Genomic DNA, 19422 nt, shown 5'->3' on the forward strand with positions numbered 1-19422 from the left:
CGCGGGACGTCCACGCTGTTCGCCGATCCGCCGGCAAAGAGGAAGCGCCTTGTCTCTCGGCGCCCAAGTAACCCTGCCTATGGTGTCTAGATCCTGCCTGTCGGCGGCGTTAGCAGCGCAACACTCGCGCCCTCTCTCGTACTGCCCCTCAACCACTCCGACCGCCGCGGGCGCCAGGCCACGCGGCGAAGCCGGATTACAGGAGACGCGCCGTGCGGGAAAAGCATCAGGGGACGCGCGAGAGTCGCGCATCCCCACAAAGCACAGCAGCGTTACTTAGCCTGTGAGACTACATTGGGGAAGTTGCATGAGAAAAGTATCAGTCCATATTGGTAGAAGGTGTGCTCCAGTTCTTTTAATACAAAATTACATTTACAAATGTTGCGAGATGTATGTGCAACATTTAATGCATATCCAAAACAGGATTACTGTCATCATCATCATCACCATCCTATTTATATTCACTGCCGGACGAAAGCCTCTCCCTTCGATCTCTAATTACCCCTGTCCTGCGCCAACCGATTCCAACTAGCACTCGCCAATTTCCTAATTTTGGCGCACCACCTAGACTTCTGCCATCCTCTACTGCACTTCCCTTCTCTTGGTACCCATTCTGTCACCCTAATGGTCCAACGGTTATCTAATCTGCGCATTACATGACCTGCCCAGCGCCATTTTTTTTCTTTTAATGTCTATTAGAATATCATCTATACCCGTTTGCTCTCTTGTCCATACTGCTCTCTTTCTGTCTCTTAAAGTTATAGCATTCTTCGTTCCATCACTCTTTGCATGGTCCTTAACTTGTTCTCAAGCTTCTTTGTCAGTCTCCAAATCTCTGCGCCATATGTCAGCACCTGTAAAATGCACTGATTGTATACTTTCATTTTCAATGATAATGGTAAGCTCCCAGTCAGGAGCTCACAATGTCTGCGTATGCGATCCAACCCATTTTTATTCTTCTGTGAATTTCCTTCTCATGGTCAGGGTTTCCTGTGATTAGTTGACCTGGGTAGACGTACACCTTCAAAGACTCTAGAGGCTGACTAGCGATCTTGAACTCTTGTTCCTTTGCCCAGTTATTTATCATTATCTTTGTCTTCTGCATATTAATCTTCAGCCCCACTCTTACACTCTCCCTGTTAAGGCCCTCAATCATTTGTTGTAACTAGTCCGCAGTGTTGCTGAATAGAACAATGTCATCGGCCAACCGAATGTTGCTGAGATGTTCGCCGTCGATCCCTACTCCTAAACCTTCCCAGTTTAATAGCTTGAATACTTCTTCCAAGCACGCAGTGAATGGCATTGCAGAGATTGTGTCTACTTGCCTGACTCTTTTCTTCATAGGTATCTTCCTACTGTTGTAATAAAGTTTATTTACAAAAGCAAAACAAAGTACTTTCAAGACTGTGGATACTAACTGTAGCTCTAACATGTCAGGCTGAGTTTGTGAATGCCATAAATTAGACACTACCAACGTGATTTCATTAAAGCTACTTTCTGGGCTAGTTGGTGCATACTTGATTTGAAAATTATAACAACGCTAATGCATCCATCCACAAAGGAACAAGGACAAGACACAAGCAACATGACTCAGGCTTATTTTACACTCCATTATCTAAAGAATAAGCAAGCAACTTTAGCCACATTTAAACAAACACATAAGATGAAGAACACAGACTGAATTACCAACTTCACCATGCCCGTTTGTGCTCGCATATACTGTATAGAACACCAGGTCTAATTGGCACATGCTTTTATAATATTACAACTTCATATGAAGCTATTTTCTCTAGACTATGCACTTTTGCATTCATCCCAAAAGTGTTGTGATATGTGACAGAACACAAGTGAGCTTGTGCAAAAAGAACAAACTGGCATGGCACACTGACAGGAAGCAAGGAAACAGGACAAGCATCGCTATTGGTACAAGATCTACAGCAATATATCAGAACATGACAATACAGCAATATTATTTAAGCAAAAGTGAGCACAGATCTGAGAACTTATTCAAGTAAGAACATGGATTTACCATGTTTAAAACCACATATTCATGAACAAAAACAGCTAAACATCAGTGCACATATTGCAAAATCAGAAGACACAATTCTTCACTGGGTGCTAGTTCAACCACCGCACGTTGAAATGTGTAAAAGTCGTTTAACCTGCGTAGCCTTCAGCACGCGACAGCAAGGAAGACTATCAGAACAGACTTCATATATAGTGTTTGGAGTCTTTGATTCAAACCGTAATACACTGTTAAAATAAAATTTCAGAGTTTGCTTGTTTCATTCAGAAAATAGATAGTGTCTTAGTCATGCCGCCACAGTTAACGGATAAACTTGCACCAGCTATATTGAGTCAAAGGAGAAAATAACGTGAGGAAGACAGATGCATGGTGTGAAAATGATGCTGTTGTATCAAGTAGCATAACTGCTCACTTAATATTCAGCTGCTTTCCATGCCTCTGCATACAGACTGAGAAGCTTTACCTCTTCACCATCTGCTAGTGAAGCACTGTTTGTTCACTGTGATCACCCACTTAAGGCAGTCACTTGGTTAAGTAGGGCCCTTCGCTACATGTAAGGACACGGACCCGAAACTGTGCATAAGTCCTGTAAAATATTGTCATGTTTTGCCTACTGCAACTGTTCATCAGCAGCTGCATCACTACTGCCAACACGCAGACCATGCAATTCCCCAAGCACTTAATCAACAAGAGTACAATAATGAAGAGTGGCAAATTGGGCTAGCTGGTTCATTAGGAAAACAGGAAGCTATCGCAAGAAAAAATAAACACTCCAGAATTTTGATGGCTCTGGCTTGTTTAATATATTCAAACATCAAAAAGCTGATTATTACAGAACGCCATAAAGCATGGTGCACTGTTACCAACTGCTGTTTTTTAAAGCTATAACCTGTTATTACCAGACATTCATGTACCATGGCTGAAGACATACTGTTAATCGTTGCCATGTCTTGAGCACGGGAATTAGTCTCTTTCATAAAGGTTTTGTATTGTCCATTCAAAAATATTGTTGTCTATTTCTATAAACAAATAAAGGCGCATAACTTCGCTGGGTGTTACGTAAACCAGTGGCTCCTCTCTTCTGACGCAGACTGAAAGGTGCTTTGCATGGAGAATTTCAACAGGAAATAGTTTCTTGCATTTCAGAATTATACGAGAATTCGCTCCAGTAAGAATTCTATAAATGAGAGAAACGCACCTGAGAAGCTGACAAATGCACTGTTTTTAGTCTTTATAGTTCAAGTGTACTGGAGAGAGTGGAACGTTTGTTGGTTGATGACCATTCGGTAACATTCAGTGACACTTGTTGAGTCACAGCCACGGTTGTGGACTACAGCCTGTTTTTCACTTTCATCCAAGTTCAGGCACAGCTTTCCAGTGCCTAACAAAACTGTCTGCTGACCAGCTCTCCTCTCCTGTACACCAAAAAAACTCACTGCTTCTGGTGAAAGATTTAAACTAGCTTTAGCTGCCTGTAACTTTCGAGCAGATACATAACGTTCCGATATTTGTAAAGGAACATCATTAGCTCCGCTGACCAATTTCACAAGAAGTTCATTCCTGCCTTCAAAAACAAATGAAGAATGCGACCAATGAGGTCCTAGTTTAGCCGCACTTTTAGGAAGATGCAGGATTTGGTGTACATTGTATGTCATTGCACCCAATCCATACGAAGACTGTGCTCTCACAACAAACTCCGAGAGAAGATCAGATGATCTCATTATGGTCATCTGAAGTGACGGTGTCCAGTAGAAGTATATAGACACCCTCCACAAGCAAACTGGAATGTCTGACATACTTATCCGGCAAAAAGCCATGAAGGTATAGTAATGAATAATGAAGAACCCACCACTTCCATTCACTAGCTTTCCAGATTGTGAAGTCTGATAATCTTCGTGGTGTACGTGTGAACCAATTTGATGGCTTGATTGCCAATAACCTCCTGTTTAAAAAGGCTAAACTTTTTCGTGAACCAATGTAAACATCTTTTCCCTTTTAAATGTGATCACATTTTTATTCTTTTCAAGCTGTTGTAGGTGTATACTTGTTCCAACAATCTTTCCTTTCTGAATCCTGGGCTTCATAGTTAATTTATATGTATTGTCTTTTGTGATAATATAAATGCACTATTTCTGACTCATTTTTTGGGCAAATGAGGAAGCTTGCTTTTCCTTGAAGCACATTACACCTATACAACACACATAGATACTGATAGACTATAGATCTGGCAAACTAATATGAATACACTATTACACTAATAAAAAGAATACACTAGTAGACTTGTACAAGCAGAACAGCACAGATACGTCCAGAATAGAACTAAAAGTAATTTTATCAGTGTATCGTTTCATAATGCAATAGAAAAAAACTGATATAATTTTCATTAGGTTGCCCTATCAGATTTTTTGCTAGTGATCTTTCAGTGTAAATGCATATAAACTTTTTGACTAATGCTAATAACTGAACACATGGCTTTTTGTGCTGCAAGTTTTCTTGGACTCCTGCTTCCCTTAAACTTATACTGTATGGTATGCTTGCAAGATCAAAACGGGAGTATGCTTCATCAATTTGGGATACACTGACAAGAAACACAACTCTCATATTTAGTTGAAGCCATACAAAACCAACCTGTAAATTTTACGATAGCTGCTTATTTCCATACCGCAAGCATATCAACAATTAAAACTTGCCTTGATTGGCCAGGCTTGTCAACAAAAAAACTTACCCATTTATTTCACAAATTCTCAATTGAAACATATGTTATTACCTCCTTGTATCTCATTGAGAATGAACTACAACCTCAAGGTACAGGTGCCAACTTGCCAAACCAATCTTTACTATTCCTGTAAAAGGCAGCCTCAGAACACACACACGCACACACATATATATCAATGAGCTACAAGGAGGTAATGAAAACATGTTTCAATTGAGAATTTGTGAAATAAACAGGTAAGTTTTCTTGTTGCCTAGCCAATCAAGGCAACTTTTAATTGTTTATATGCTTGCGGTATGGGAATAAGCAGCTACAATAAAATGTACAGGTTGGTTTTGTATGGCTTCAACTAAATATGAGAGTTGTGTTTTTTGTAGGTATATCCCGGATTGATGAAGCATACTCCAGTTTTGATCTTACAAGCATATTATACAGTATAAGTTTAAGGGAAGCAGGAGTCCAAGAAAACTCGCAGCACAAAAAGCCATGTGTTCAGTTATTAGCATTACTCAAAAAGTTGATATGCATTTGCATTTAAAGATTATTAGTAATATGAATACCTATGTACAAGGTGCTTAATAAGAACAGAGTGTTTAATTTTGTAGGTAAATGTGTTAAAAGGACTAGTCATGATGTGAAAATCTCTTCATTTTAGCTTTACCACCCCACCTTACCATTTTACACACACACACACACACACGCACGCACGCACACGTGTATATATATATACATATATATATATATATATACATATATATATACATATATATATATATATACATATATATATATATATATATACATATATATGTATATATATTATAGAAAATACGATAGAAAATTGGTCAAGTTGTTGAAGCTTCATGGGAGCTACTGCATGACAGATGCCGACAAAAGTAATAGAACGGGACAGGATACAGCACTATCAAATGAAGTTTATTGAAAGAAAACAACCAATATATAACACACATCACGTGACCAACACCCGGCCCCCTAACATATGCAGATACATACCAAAACAACCTTCACATCACCGAATGCACAAGTTTTGACGACAACACACATGTCACGGCTGATTAATCAACGTAAAAAAACAATTGAAGCATTGGCAATGTTTGTGCCATGCGCTTCGATCGTGAATTTTCTTTGTTCGCGCACGGCCATGACCATAATACAACAAAATCGCCCCAGTAACGCAGTGGTCCCTGCCTACTTTTTCATATACTTTACCGCAATACATTACGTATGCTTCACCGCATAACATGACTGTATTGCGGCAAAGCTGATTTTATGGAACTGACATTACGTAACGGACCTTTTCTTCTTCTGCTGGTCGCATGAGCACAAGCTTGAAAAACCACAAGATACAGACTTCGCTTACTGCTGGTTGATTTCTAGCTAACATTTCGAGACGTCCACGTTGTTTACACAAAAATCGGTGAAGTTTCTCGCGCTCGGACGCGCTTCAAAAGGCAGCGTGACCACCTATAATTAAGGCAGTCATAAGCGGCAACGAAATCCACACAATGTACATCAACTTCCACAAAGCTAATGGGCAACGCCATCAAAAACTGGCACAGGGGCCACCCAGGAGCTGGCAAACGCTGCGATGACATCCACACAAACCACGTCGCTTTCCACAAGGCAACACGATCAGTCATAGGCACAGGTGAAGTCCGCAAAACACTACATGGGCAGAACTACTACGGCCATACTCAATCACTTCGCCACAAGCTCTCACATTTAACGACATCAAACAGCTACAATCCCTTCTCCACAGCCACAGACACAGGCGAAGTTGGTTCTTTATTCTATGACCGCACGGGCAGAACGGAAGCACCGATTCAGGGCTCTCGTCGCATTCATCGCTTTAGGGCCACCTATTTAAAAATAATATAGAGAGCCAAGCCAAACCATTATTTAGCGTCTATTTGGGTTAACCCAAACGAACGCTTTCAGGCCCTAAGCGTTCGAACGACCAGGGCCACAGTGTACGGTGTACACCATGACCAGGGCACTATATAACGCTTACCCCCCCTTTCCACTCCGTCGACCGGGTCGCAGGAACGGCGGCCAATTTCGTTACATTGAAATTCATCCTTTTATGGAATAAGTGCCATCGCTGATGGACTTAGCTCTCTCTCGTGGAAAGGGCTCTTAATATTTCCAAATTGTAAGGCAATCAGAAAAAACTAAAATCGATGAAAAAAATAATTGTTTAATTTGAGTGGACGACTAAAGATATGGGATCGACATCATCACATCGGCAGTACGAAGCCTGTGAATCTTTTGTGTCCACTCCACCACCGCCATAACTGATAGCACTGCTCGCAGTGGAATGCTGTCTACACAGTCTGACCAGTGCAGCACAAGACCTGTCGAATGCCACAAAGAAAGGTTCGTGTTAAAATCACGAGAGCAATGCAACAGGTGACAACCTGTTGCTCATGGCCACCATATGTTTGTTGTAAATGTGCAACATTGTGTTCGCGTGTCATATCTAAGAATTTGAGCAAGATCTGGTACGGCATCAAAAAATTTGGTAGTCATTATGCATTGTTACTAGTATTGGGTCTACAAGTAATATAGGAAGTTTCACCCAAAAGGCAAAGCATTGATAGCGATGGCAATGTGTTACACACGACAGAACACTTGACAACTGCATGATGGTTCATTTTTATTGGCCATACAAATTGCAGCAAACTTTCGCTTACTAATAAAATTAACAAGCATGGTGTCAAGAGTGAGCAGGCAAACAAGAACAGATATCTCACTTGATGACTGTGAGCACTCGCTGCCAGAATGCTGTCATAATGAAGAGCGCCAACAAAAGGTAGCCAATGCTCCATCTGTGTCTCACTTGAACACATCTCCGAAACTCGAGATTACGTTGCCTCTGGCACTAGGTGCGCGGGAAAACAGCACACACAAAGCCACCAGCCATCTCGGCTTGCCCAATATTGCTCCTATCGCAGATTACCTCCAAGCTAGGCAGCGCGAGCTGCCGCCCCAACAGCTACGTATACGTGCAGCTGTGGCTGGACTAGAGAGATGCACACTCACCTTTAAAAATACATGGTGTTTTGTAGACAAGGTACAAGAACCTAACACTTTCTTTATATCAGGAATTTTTTTATATGACTATTGTTACTAATTACTGTTAATTTATTGTAGTTGCATGTTTAAACCACAATGATATCTTTCTTGCTCATTCCTGCGTAATTTTTAACGACCTGTCTTTCCAGTCAATAAATTCTATCTATTATTGAACTACCTGATGTGTTCTTTAATTGCTTCCGATATGTTGTATATTGCTGCTGTTTTAAACCTTAGTTGCCATCTTAATCATGTTATATTTTATACATGTTTTAACAGGAGGTCCTCCAGACAGTTCTTTCTGGGACCTCCTTGTGTATTACATTTACTTTGTAACAAAAAAAAGTGTGTAACTGTTAGTATGTCGTTATGTAGTGGGTTCACTTCTTTTTCACAATAATTTTCAGGCATACATTTTAAGCGGCTATAGATCGGTGCTTTCCGAAATTGCTAGGCATCAAACAGTTGATGTTCTTATACCTGAGGCTGCTGTAAAATTGTTCTTGCATGAAGTCCACATTCTGTAAATGTGACAGAACTCGCAGATGAATTCGTAATTCTTAATCTGTTCTGCAGCTGTGCACTTTTTATAAATCTGAAGATGGAAGAAATGTGGTAAAACAATATTCGAATACCACTCACTGTGGGAATCGAGGTAAGTGAAGATTTCCGTACTGTTTGCGTTGACTGATAAATTAGCAGTGATGTTGATGGCCCATGTTTAATTTCTTAAATGTTTAATCCAGCACAAGAGTGACGAGTTGATGTTAAACATTACCTTGCGTGCACCATTGCTGTTTGTCTGCGTAGTACACAGAACACACTGGGGAACATGTTTTGCTCGAGGTGTTGTTGTGCACCATAATTCATAACCTCTGAGAAGTTTGAGCGTACGTATTCATTGACTCACATGGCACATTGCAGTGGGGCAGAAGTATTAAACTTTAATTGAATTACGGGGCTGTACGTGCCAAAACCACAATCAGCTCGATTATGAGGCACACTGTAATAGCGGACTCCGGATTAATTTTGACACCATGGTGTTCTTTAATGCGTTCCTAAATCTAACTGCATGAGCATTTTTTTTTATTTTGCCCCCACCGAAATGCGGCTGCTGCGGTTATGATCAAACCTGCAGCCTCGAGCAATGCCATAGCCGCAAAGCTACTGCAGCAGGCAGAGAATTGTTGATTTGACGTGTGACTGCTTCCGTAGTGTCGCCTAGACCCTACGGTGCGCTTTAATGTGGCTCTCCTTCTGCATGCCCTAGGTAAGTTTTCTGCTTGACAAATTTGCATGGCATTTATTTTTCAGAAATAGCAGAAACGTACCATAGCTTTTCCTTGCCGTCTCACATCACCTTTTCCCAGACCCCCCCCTCTTGTAGGGTACTGTAAGCGAAGAGTGGCAAGGCTGTTACTCCCTCGTTTCGTGACTGCATAGGTTCTAAACATTCTATGCCTCCTCTCTGCCAATCTATCTAGCTTCCCTCTCAACTTGCAGGTGAGTAGAAAGGTAAGTGCTGCAATTTCTGCAATGCTTTTGCGGGGGACACAGATAATTACAGCTGTCAAGACACTAGTGTGGCGACACCCAAGGAGCTTTAGAGGGCATTGTGCACATTCATCATCATCATCATCAGCCTGGTTACGCCCACTGCAGAGCAAAGGCCTCTCCCATACTTCTCCAACTACCTCGGTCATGTACTAATTGTGGCCACGTTGTCCCCACAAACTTCTTAATCTCATCCGCCCACCTAACTTTCTGCCGTCCCCCGCATGTCCTGCCCATGCCCATTTTTTTCTTGATTTCAACTAAGATGTCATTGACTTGCGTTTGTTCCCTCACCCAATCTGCTCTTTTCTTATCCCTTAACGTTACACCTATCATATTCTTCTTTCCATAGTAATAAGAACCATTTTCATAAGCCTCCAGCTTTCTGCCCCGTACGTGAGTACTGGTAAGACAGCTGTTATACATTTTTCTCTTGAGGGATAATGGCAACCTGCTGTTCATGACCTGAGAATGCCTGCCAAGCACGCCCCAGCCCATTCTTATTCTGATTATTTCAGTCTCATGATCCGGATATGCGGTCACTACCTGTCCTAAGTAGATGTATTCCCTTACCACTTCCAGTGCCTCGCTATCTATAGTAAACTGCTGTTCCCTTCCGAGACTGTTAAACATTACTTTAGTTTTCTGCAGATGGATTTTTAGACCCGCCCTTCTGCTTTGCCTTTCCAGGTCAGTGAGCATGCATTGCAATTGGTCCCCTGAGTTACTAAGCAAGGCAATATCATCAGCGAATCCAAAGTTACTAAGGTATTCTCCATTAACTTTTACCCCCAATTCTTCCCAATCCAGGTCTCTGAATACCTTCTCTAAACACGCTGTGAACAGCATTGGAGAGATCGTATCTGCCTGCCTGACGCCTTTCTTTATTGGGATTTTGTTGCTTTCTTTATGGAAGACTACGGTGGCTGTGGAGCCGCCATAGATATCTTTCAGTATTTTTACATACGGCTCGTCTACACCCTCATTCCGTAATGCCTCCATGACTGCTGAGGTTTCGACTGAATAAAATGCTTTCTCGTAATCAATGAAAGCTATATATAAGGGTTGGTTATATTCCGCACATTTCTCTGTCACCTGATGATAGTGTGAATATGGCCTATAGTTGAGTAGCCTTTACGGAATCCTGCCTGATCCTTTGGTTGACAGAAGTCCAAGGTGTTCCTGATTCTATTTGCCATTACCTTAGTAAATACTTTGTGGGCAATGGGCAGTAAGCTGATCGGTCTATAATTTTTCAAGTCTTTGGCGTCCCCTTTCTTATGGATTAGGATTATGTTAGCGTTCTTCCAAGATTCCCGTACGCTCGAGGTCATGAGGCATTGCGTATACAGGGTGGCCAGTTTCTGTAGAACAATCTGCCCACCATCCTTCAATAAATCTGCTGTTACCTGATCCTTCCCGGCTGCCTTCCCCCTTTGCATAGCTCCAAAGGCTTTCTTTACTTCTTCCGGCATTACCTATGATATTTCGAATTCCTCTAGACTATTCTCTCTTCCATTATCGTCGTGGGTGCCACTGGTACTGTATAAATCTCAATAGAACTCCTCAGCCACTTGAACTATCTCATCCATATTAGTAATGATACTGCCGGCTTTGTCTCTTAACGCATACATCTGATTCTTGCCAATTCCTAGTTTCTTCTTCACTGCTTTTAGGCTTCCTCCGTTCCTGAGAGCATGTTCATTTCTATCCATATTATACTTCCTTATGTCAGCTGTCTTACGCTTGTTGATTAACTTAGAAAGTTCTGCCAGCTCTATTCTAGCTGTAGGGCCAGAGGCTTTCATACATTGGCGTTTCTTGATCAGATCTTTCGTCTCCTGCGATAGCTTACTGGCATCCTGTCTAACAGTCAGCGCGATGTCGTCTCTGTTTTTCTACTCGCGCGCTACTTCAGTGTTGTTCTCATCGCCTGGCACATACCCGTGGTGACCATATAGGATGTGGCAATATGAAGAATCTGTTCTAGCATGGCAGCTGATAAGGCCCACTTAGGTGGCACATCCTAACTGCAACAGAGGCTCTGTAACCTACATTAAACAGGGTGATCATTTTTAAGTTTTGGTAGTGACTACAGTGACAGGGCCCGGTACTTTACCATCAGCACTACAGTGGCGGGAGCCGTCACTTTAACACCAACACTGTAGCAACAGTGCAGTCACGTCATATTGGGGGTGAGGACTTACGGAGTCGCCATCTGTCGGAAGCGCCTCACTTGCGTAGTCTGAGGGATAACAAGGCGCGTGCCACATAGGTTTGGCTATCGGCGCTAAATAAAGATACTACGCGGGAGCCCTGCTGGACATTTCTGCAAGTACTCTCGACATGGCAGAAGTATTTTACTTTTAAAATAATAATCTTGGATGCGGTCGTCGCGATCGATTGCCTCCAAACGGTTTCTTCCGTGAAAGGCAGGCAATCACTGAGAGAAAACTATGTGAAATATGTTCTTATAAACCGTTTTTTCATGCGCGCCACCATGGATGGATAGATGGATGTTATGACGTCCCCTTTGGAACGGGGCGGTGGGTTGCGCCACCAAGCTCTTGCTATTATACTGCCTAATGTCCTACCTAGGTTAAACCATGAAAAAAGAAAAAACACTATGAACTACCACGCCCACATTTTCTGATCCCCTATTGCGAACTGTGCTTTTGTACGTCTCCGTCTTTTGTCGTTTCCCTACTTTTCTTCCACCAATCCTCCAATAGCCTCTTACTAATGCCTACTGCGGACATGTTTGCTTTACCACTGCTCCCGCTGAAACCAAGGGCTTCAAGGAGGCCAGTGGTGCCTAAATCGACCACTGGGTAGACGTCTTCACATTCTAATAAAACAAGCTCCAGTTTCCCTAGCTTTACCGCAGCAAGCACATGCTTCTTCGTTCTTATATCTCGCTTTATAGGTGTGTGTTCTAAGGCATCCCGATCTCTCTTCGAAAAGTAACCAGCTTCCCTTTGAGTTATCATAAATTGTTTCTTTCCTGATTTCGTTTTTTCCTCTTAAGTAGTTACTCATGGCAGGTTTCTTTTCCATTGCCGCCACCCACGACATTAATTCAGCCTCTCTGACTTTCCGCTTGACCTCCTTTGTTGCTGTGTTCCCCACCCCACAGGCCGCATACTTGCTGGTAAGCTTCCTAGTTCTTTTCCTCCACTGTGAATCAATGTTCTGCCTGTACAGATACCTGAACACTCTCCCAGCCCATTTACTTTCTTCCATATTCCTCATCCGTTCTTCATACTCAATTTTACTGCGAGCTTTCCTCACTTCAAAACTAGTCCAGCCCATATCCCCCTGCACAGCTTCATTTGTAGTCTTCCCGTGAGCGCCCAATGCGAGGCGACCCACTGCCTTTCGGTTCTTGTCGAGTCCTGATTGTACCCCTGATTTAAAGCAAACCGCATTTCCAAAAGCAAGTCTTGGAACCATTACACCTTTCCACATATCTCGGAGGACCTCGTACCTATTGTATCCCCATAGTGCTCTGTGCTTCATTATGGCTGAATTTCTCTTCCCCTTTACTGCTTTGGTTTTTTCCGGTGTTTTCATATATCTATTGCCCTCATTTATCCATATACCAAGGTATTTATATTGTGTTACCTGAGGTATTTCCTGGCCCTGTATCTCTACTGTATGTTCACTGTTTTCATTGAATACCATAACACCTGATTTTCTAGCACTAAATTTAAAACCTAAATTGTTGCCTTCCTGTCCACAGATATTAGCCAGATGTTGCAAATCACTTTGAATGTCGTCCGCATAAAATAAACCTGGGAGTTGTTGCTCTACTACTGTACCGGCCTGTTTGTATGAGAGATTAAACCCGATATTTCCTTCTAGCGCCCTCTCCATCCTCACCATGTACATCATAAACAGCAGCGGGGATAAAGGGCACCCTTGCCTCAGTCCCTTGTTGATCCTCAGTCCCTTGTTGAGTAACGGGCTCCCTAAAACAGCTTAACGGCATGACTTAATGTATGAAAGGATGAAGATTTAATGCTGACGGGTAAACCATTCCAGTTTTATAGCATCGAATGATGATGTCATTTTTCCAGAGTTAGAATGAACCATAGGTAGTAGAAAATTGGAGTTATGCGCAAACCTGGTATTATTGTTATTGATGAGGTGGCTGGAATCGATGAATTGGTACGAGAGCTGTTTAGTAAGTAGCTTATAAAACTTAATTATTAGATGATAGTTGAACAATTTCGTTACAACAAGGATGCTATTTTCATGTAGTAGAGTAGCACTCGTGAAAAACCCATTGTTAGTGATAATGCGTATTGCTTGGTTTTGTAAGTGCTGAATAGACGAGATATGACAGTTATATGTGTTTCCCCAGGAAAGAATACCATAATTAATGTGACTGTGAATGAAGGCAAAGTATAATGCTAATAATGCGTCTTTAGAGAAATATGTTCTTGACTTGATTAATGCTCTAATACCGAAGGCGTACTCTTGCTTAATGAAGGCAATGTTAATGAAGGCAAGGCTTAATGAAGGCAACTTAAGGTTAGAATCTAATTTGATGCCCAAAAATGATATACAGTCAGAGACGGGAATGTGATGACCATCTAGAGTTATCTCAGGCAAGCGAGGTAGTATTTTTTGGCTAGAACGGAAAATCATAAATTGAATTTTTGAAGGATTGATAATTAAATGATTGGACGAACACCAGGCAACAATATGGTCAAGCTCATTGTTTAGTTTAAAAATTAAGGTAGTTAAAGAATTGTCACGCATCGAGATAGTAGTATCGTCTGCGTATAGTATACAATGTGCCGACTTAAGACATGTGGGTAAATCGTTAATATAAATAGAGAATAGTAAGGGACCTAATATGGAGCCTTATGGTACAGCTTGGTTAATAACTTTAGCATCAGAATAAGCACCTCCAAAAAAGATTTGTTTGTTCCCTATCATGTACCGTATAAGGTAACTTTTTAGGAGGTTTAGTACTGGATCGGTAATTCCCAGGGCTTCTAGCTTAGTAAAAAAGAATGTTATGATTAATTGTATTTAGTGCAATCTAGTACACCTTCGAATGCCACAAAGGAAGCTTCACTATGCATAGCCTCCCAACTGCGGTGTTTTGTCCTGCTGGCACTGTAGAATTGACATTCGGCAAATGTCTTTGAAATATGGAGCGATTGTGTAGGCTTCTTTTTAGGGTGTAAAACTAATTTAAACCGAGCACACATTTTCACTATTATCAGTAAATTTGCCATGCGACGCAATTCACATGCCAAGCATCTCAAAAATACTGGCTTGCACAGTTGAAGCGGGTAAGGATGTTGTGTGGGATTTCCAAGCGCGACTTCATGGTATAACGGATAGACCATCTTAGTGCTAAGCTGGGGGCAGAAGGTCAGAAACCAACCATCAGAAATGTTTTAAACCAAAGCTTTCTTGACACCACTCCCACACTTTGGTGCTAGTTTCTTCTAACCTGTAGTGACTGCGCACGTGCAAAGCAATGTCAAATTGTCTTGTATTTATTTATACAGTACCTAATACATTTTGCACCCTTAACTCCCATGAATATCTAATCCACCCCAGTCGACTGTGGCATCTGACTAAAGTTTGGGCACTACACATGTTTTTAGTTCACTTGCATGATTTACGACAGATGCACATAGGAGCAAGCAATTTACACGTGTGGAAATCTTTAACACGGGGCTTTCAGCAGTATCACGAGTAGCAGTTACGGTTTGTAAATAACTGGAAAAGGGCACTCTGAACTGCCAATCAATAATAAAGAGGCAATTGACATCATCCGACATATAGTATATATAAAGGAGACTGGAGACTATCCCTTCTCGCTGTTGAGCATGGTGGCCCCTCAGAAGATCCAGACAGCTGTGGAACAAGAAAAGAAACAACCCAACACCATGGACATGTAATATGTAAATCCATGGATATGTCATAACATGTAAAGAGACCTGCATATGGTACATACAATATGTAGTTTTAATGCACCATTCTCCAAAACTAAAAAATAAACCATTGCTTACATGGACACACATTGGGGATGCGCTGTACCTAATTTTTCTTTTGAAGTCGTGCAACAGTCGCTAGATAGAAGTACACCAAAGTGGGGTTGGTAGAATAAGAATGCTAATTGCATTAAAATGTATTGAATTTGCACTTTCTGTGCACCTGTGCTTGCTGGTACACATCACACATTGAGCGTTCAATAAAGCTACATTTCTTATAATGAAGCTTATCTGGAGGAAAGAAAAAACTTACGGCAGAACCTGTTTTACAATGAATGTCGATGTTAATGTGATTAGCTTTAAAGCAATGTAGCAACACGCCGTATTGCCACTGCCAAAGCATGTGTCGTGTATGAAGCATATAGTGCGGCTGGCAGGCACGTACCCAGGATTTTTTTTTTCGGAAGGGATGGGGGGCAACCCAAGGTAACTTCTACGCAAATGAGGGGGATGGGTACTTTACTAGTACAAACGTGAATAACGTCCACCATTCACCATAAAAATGCGTAAACCCACAAAGGAGAAATTAAGGTGTATTTTACAGGTACGCCTGTGCGATACACCTTTCCTTTACTTGGCAAACAAGGAACTACGTCAAATGGACTTGCACAGGAGAGAAGCGCAAGAACACTTCCAAGAACAAGTAAAGAAGCCAAAGTGTAAAATAAAGATTAGTAGAATACAACTTAAAAAAAACCAGCAATTGGAAACCAAGGCACACAAACCGCGCGGAGTTGTGTTACTTCGCCCGTAAATCACAGAAGCAAGCAAAATCGTCATCATACGGTCTTTCCAAAATGGCGTCATACTTGATACCTCCGGAGCGTCTGCTATTCTTGAAGAGTCTTTTCCTCGGCAGAAGCAATGAGATGTGCAACAGACATGGACAAAGTGTATGGAGTCTGAGCATTTCACTCTTCAAATGTCTGCGGTGCTGTTTATTTCACTGCTGAACCCGTTTTACTCGTGAAACTTCACTGCCAACTGAAGTGAAACTTGACAATAAATAGTTGCAGCAAAGCAAGCATGTTATTTCAGTTCAATAAAGAATTAAGCTTAGGCCATTTCACTATATTAGGCGAGGCAAAACGTATAAAATTACGCACCAATTTTATTTTTGTGGTTACCACCTTATTTGGGTAACAGAAGTTTGAAGTACGGATTACTTGCAGCCGCGCAGAGGAACAGTGGCTGGAGGTTATGAGGGCGTGGGCGGGACTTCACTGCAGACTTAGTTTGTATCCGACTATAGCAGCGTTTTTTTTTTTTTTAATTCGATCTGGAAGAATTAGAGAAATATATATTTGCGGAACAATCACAGTTCCTTTGGATCCCTTGTTTATGCTCTAACAAGTTAAGTGCCACAACCGACTCGTATTATTTGGGAAGTTGTGTAACGATGCGTGGCTGCCAGTCCCGTAAAACCGCGTAGGGCGCAGGACGCTGCGATTCTAGACATACTGCACCCACTGCGGAAGGTTAGAAAAACACCTACATAAGCAGAGCAGAGAAGTGTCTACGTTTGGTGGCTCGAATGATAACTGTAGAAGCATCATTCGGAACATACGGAATTATTCACCACTTCCTTTTTCTGTTCTACTTCCTTTTTAAATAAAGAGATGTTGATCCATAAATATTTTTATAAAGTTTGATTTGTTAATTTTCGCTTTTCCTTTCTGTTTGGCTGCTACCTTAATTAGTTCTCTCCCTTAGTAGATTGCCTCATTTCTCAACTCCTTGCGACTCTTGTTTCCAGTTGGCAATTTTGCATGAAAAGAGCTCTACAATTAGAGAAAAGCCAGAGGAGTTAACAGGTGACAGTCATATTGCCTATGAGTTTAAGGGTTATTGCAGGATTTGATGATGGATGCTGTCTCGTATTATTTTATTTTCCACCTTATCTAACTCATATCGCGGGTATATGGTTCCGAGAATCTGTCAGCGTCGCGGCAAGCCGTTATTCGGGGAAATAATGAAGCAAAAGGGGAAGTTAAACCTAATTGGCGTTTTCTCTGGCCGCAACTCGTTCCACCTGCATACAGACCAGCTGACCACGAACCGAATCCATTTCCTAGTCCCTGGATAAGTCTAAACAAAGAAGGCTGAACTAATGAAGCAACAGTGATGCACGTGACCGTAGAAAAGACGGTGACAACTGAATGCATCTTGAGTTAATCGCGTGGGCACCAAATCGATGAGGAAACTGGCCTTCACACCCCAGAAGATGCCGATAACTACCAACATGCAAAAGGAGTGAAAAAGGCAGCAAAATGTTGACCGCCGAATAGCTGTCAAGTTTCAACATTGATTTGGTGGCGCTTTAGGAATGTGTTTGAGAAGTGGTGGCATGGGTGGGGTATGTGTCTTAATTTCGGGGGGTGGGTGGGGGGGGGGGGGGGTTCCCTGGGCCCCCTCTTAGGAACGTGCCTGGCGGCTGGGCTCCTCTCTTGCGCTTCTCTTTGGTCATGCTGCGCCATCTAGCGCTGCTACTGCGAAGTCCGTGCCTGGCGTCCGGCATGTGTGGCGCGCCGGTACATGCAAACACTGACAATCGTTGAGAGAATCGCTGAGAATCAACTGCTGCTGTCCTTGAGGAATCCCTGTGACACTCGTTCAATTTTGCCCAGCACCAGAGAACTCTTAAGGGATTTCATTTTCACTGAAGAGTGGCATGAAAGTTAGATATGGTTGCATTCCACAAACACATGCACACACATACACGTATACATACTGCAAAGTGGGTGAAGTTCCACAAAAATGCTAATGGCATTAATATCTACGAGGCAGCATGATGTCAGGCCTTGGCAAGACAACCTCCTGTGGCACTGTTCCCTTCCTGCTTGTGCTTGCCAAATGCACACGCATGCATTGACTACTGGGAACAGCATGCTATATATAGCTTGGTATGTGGTAGGCTTGAGTACCGCTGGCCCTCAAAGTTGCCAGTGATTTCTCCAGCCTATGTCATTTACTTTCTGCTCACTATATTTAAGTCTTTGGTTCTCAGCCTCAATACTGGAAAGCATTGTTGCCATCACAATGGCAAAGCTAGATCCAAAGCGTCCACACAATGAGCTATTCATTACGATTTCAGAGCAGCGTAGCAGGCAACTAGACAAAATTTTCTATCACTAGGCTTGAAGAATGTCACATGAGGCTCCATCCCAAGTTTTTTCTGTCCTCTGAGGATTCTTTGGAATAAACCTGCAAACACTGCTTCCTGTATAATGTAAAAGAGAATAAAACAATGCAGCACAATCGTTAACAACAGCTGACACCTTTACAGGAAACCAGGTTGATGAATCACTGACTACACAGTGTAAGCACAAGTTAGACGTGTCATTACGGTCGAAGAATGCATTGTGGTAGTGTCAGCAACCACTGTCTCCCTTGTGTCTTGTTCTTTGTCACACCATGGTGAACTTGTTCTGTATAGACACAAGGGAAACAAAATGCACGTACCATTAACACACAGCCTACAAAATGAGGAAGAATGCCAGCAGTACAAAAAAAAAATACTTCCTATTAAAGGTCTAACCTGACTGCACATCCTCCCATCAAGCACTTGACTAGCACATCAATGAATACAAGGAAAAATATTTTAAAGGAAGATTGCACGAAGTATTACAGCCGGATTATGCACCCGGTCATTGGTAAATGTGTGCTCTCCTTAACCCTCTGTGGGACAGAGGGACAATAGCGTCCCACTTTCTCGTAACTTGAAAAAAACGCTTGTGGCTCATATTTCGCGGTACTCACTGCACTCAGACTTTTTGTGCTATCTCTCGGCTTGTTTACAGAGCTATTTTTGCATAACTTGTTTATTGCTCAGCAGATGGAAGCATAAAAACTTGTTTTGTTCAAAGCGTTCGAAATGTGCACTCAGCGTGCCTTTTTTGTTGGATTTTGTCGCTTCAATGCATACCTTCTGAATGAATGGTGAGTGCCAAAAGTTTTTTTATTTGTTTCATTTATTTATTTATTAAGTACTGCTAGCCTGATTTCTAGGCCTT

General features: G+C 41.9%; 1 long non-coding RNA gene across 1 annotated transcript in view; it reads right to left on the reverse strand.

Moving 5' to 3' along the window:
• Nucleotides 1-5656: 5656 nt before the first annotated feature.
• Nucleotides 5657-19422, reverse strand: part of LOC140214097 (uncharacterized) — a 34270-nt gene continuing 20504 nt past the window's right edge. The window contains exon 3 of the long non-coding RNA XR_011891019.1: nt 5657-18837. This is a non-coding gene — a long non-coding RNA (uncharacterized lncRNA). The remainder of the gene's footprint in view (nt 18838-19422) is intronic.

The sequence above is a fragment of the Dermacentor andersoni genome, chromosome 11 (genome assembly GCF_023375885.2).
Source record: "Dermacentor andersoni chromosome 11, qqDerAnde1_hic_scaffold, whole genome shotgun sequence".
NCBI classification, from domain to species: domain Eukaryota; kingdom Metazoa; phylum Arthropoda; class Arachnida; order Ixodida; family Ixodidae; genus Dermacentor; species Dermacentor andersoni.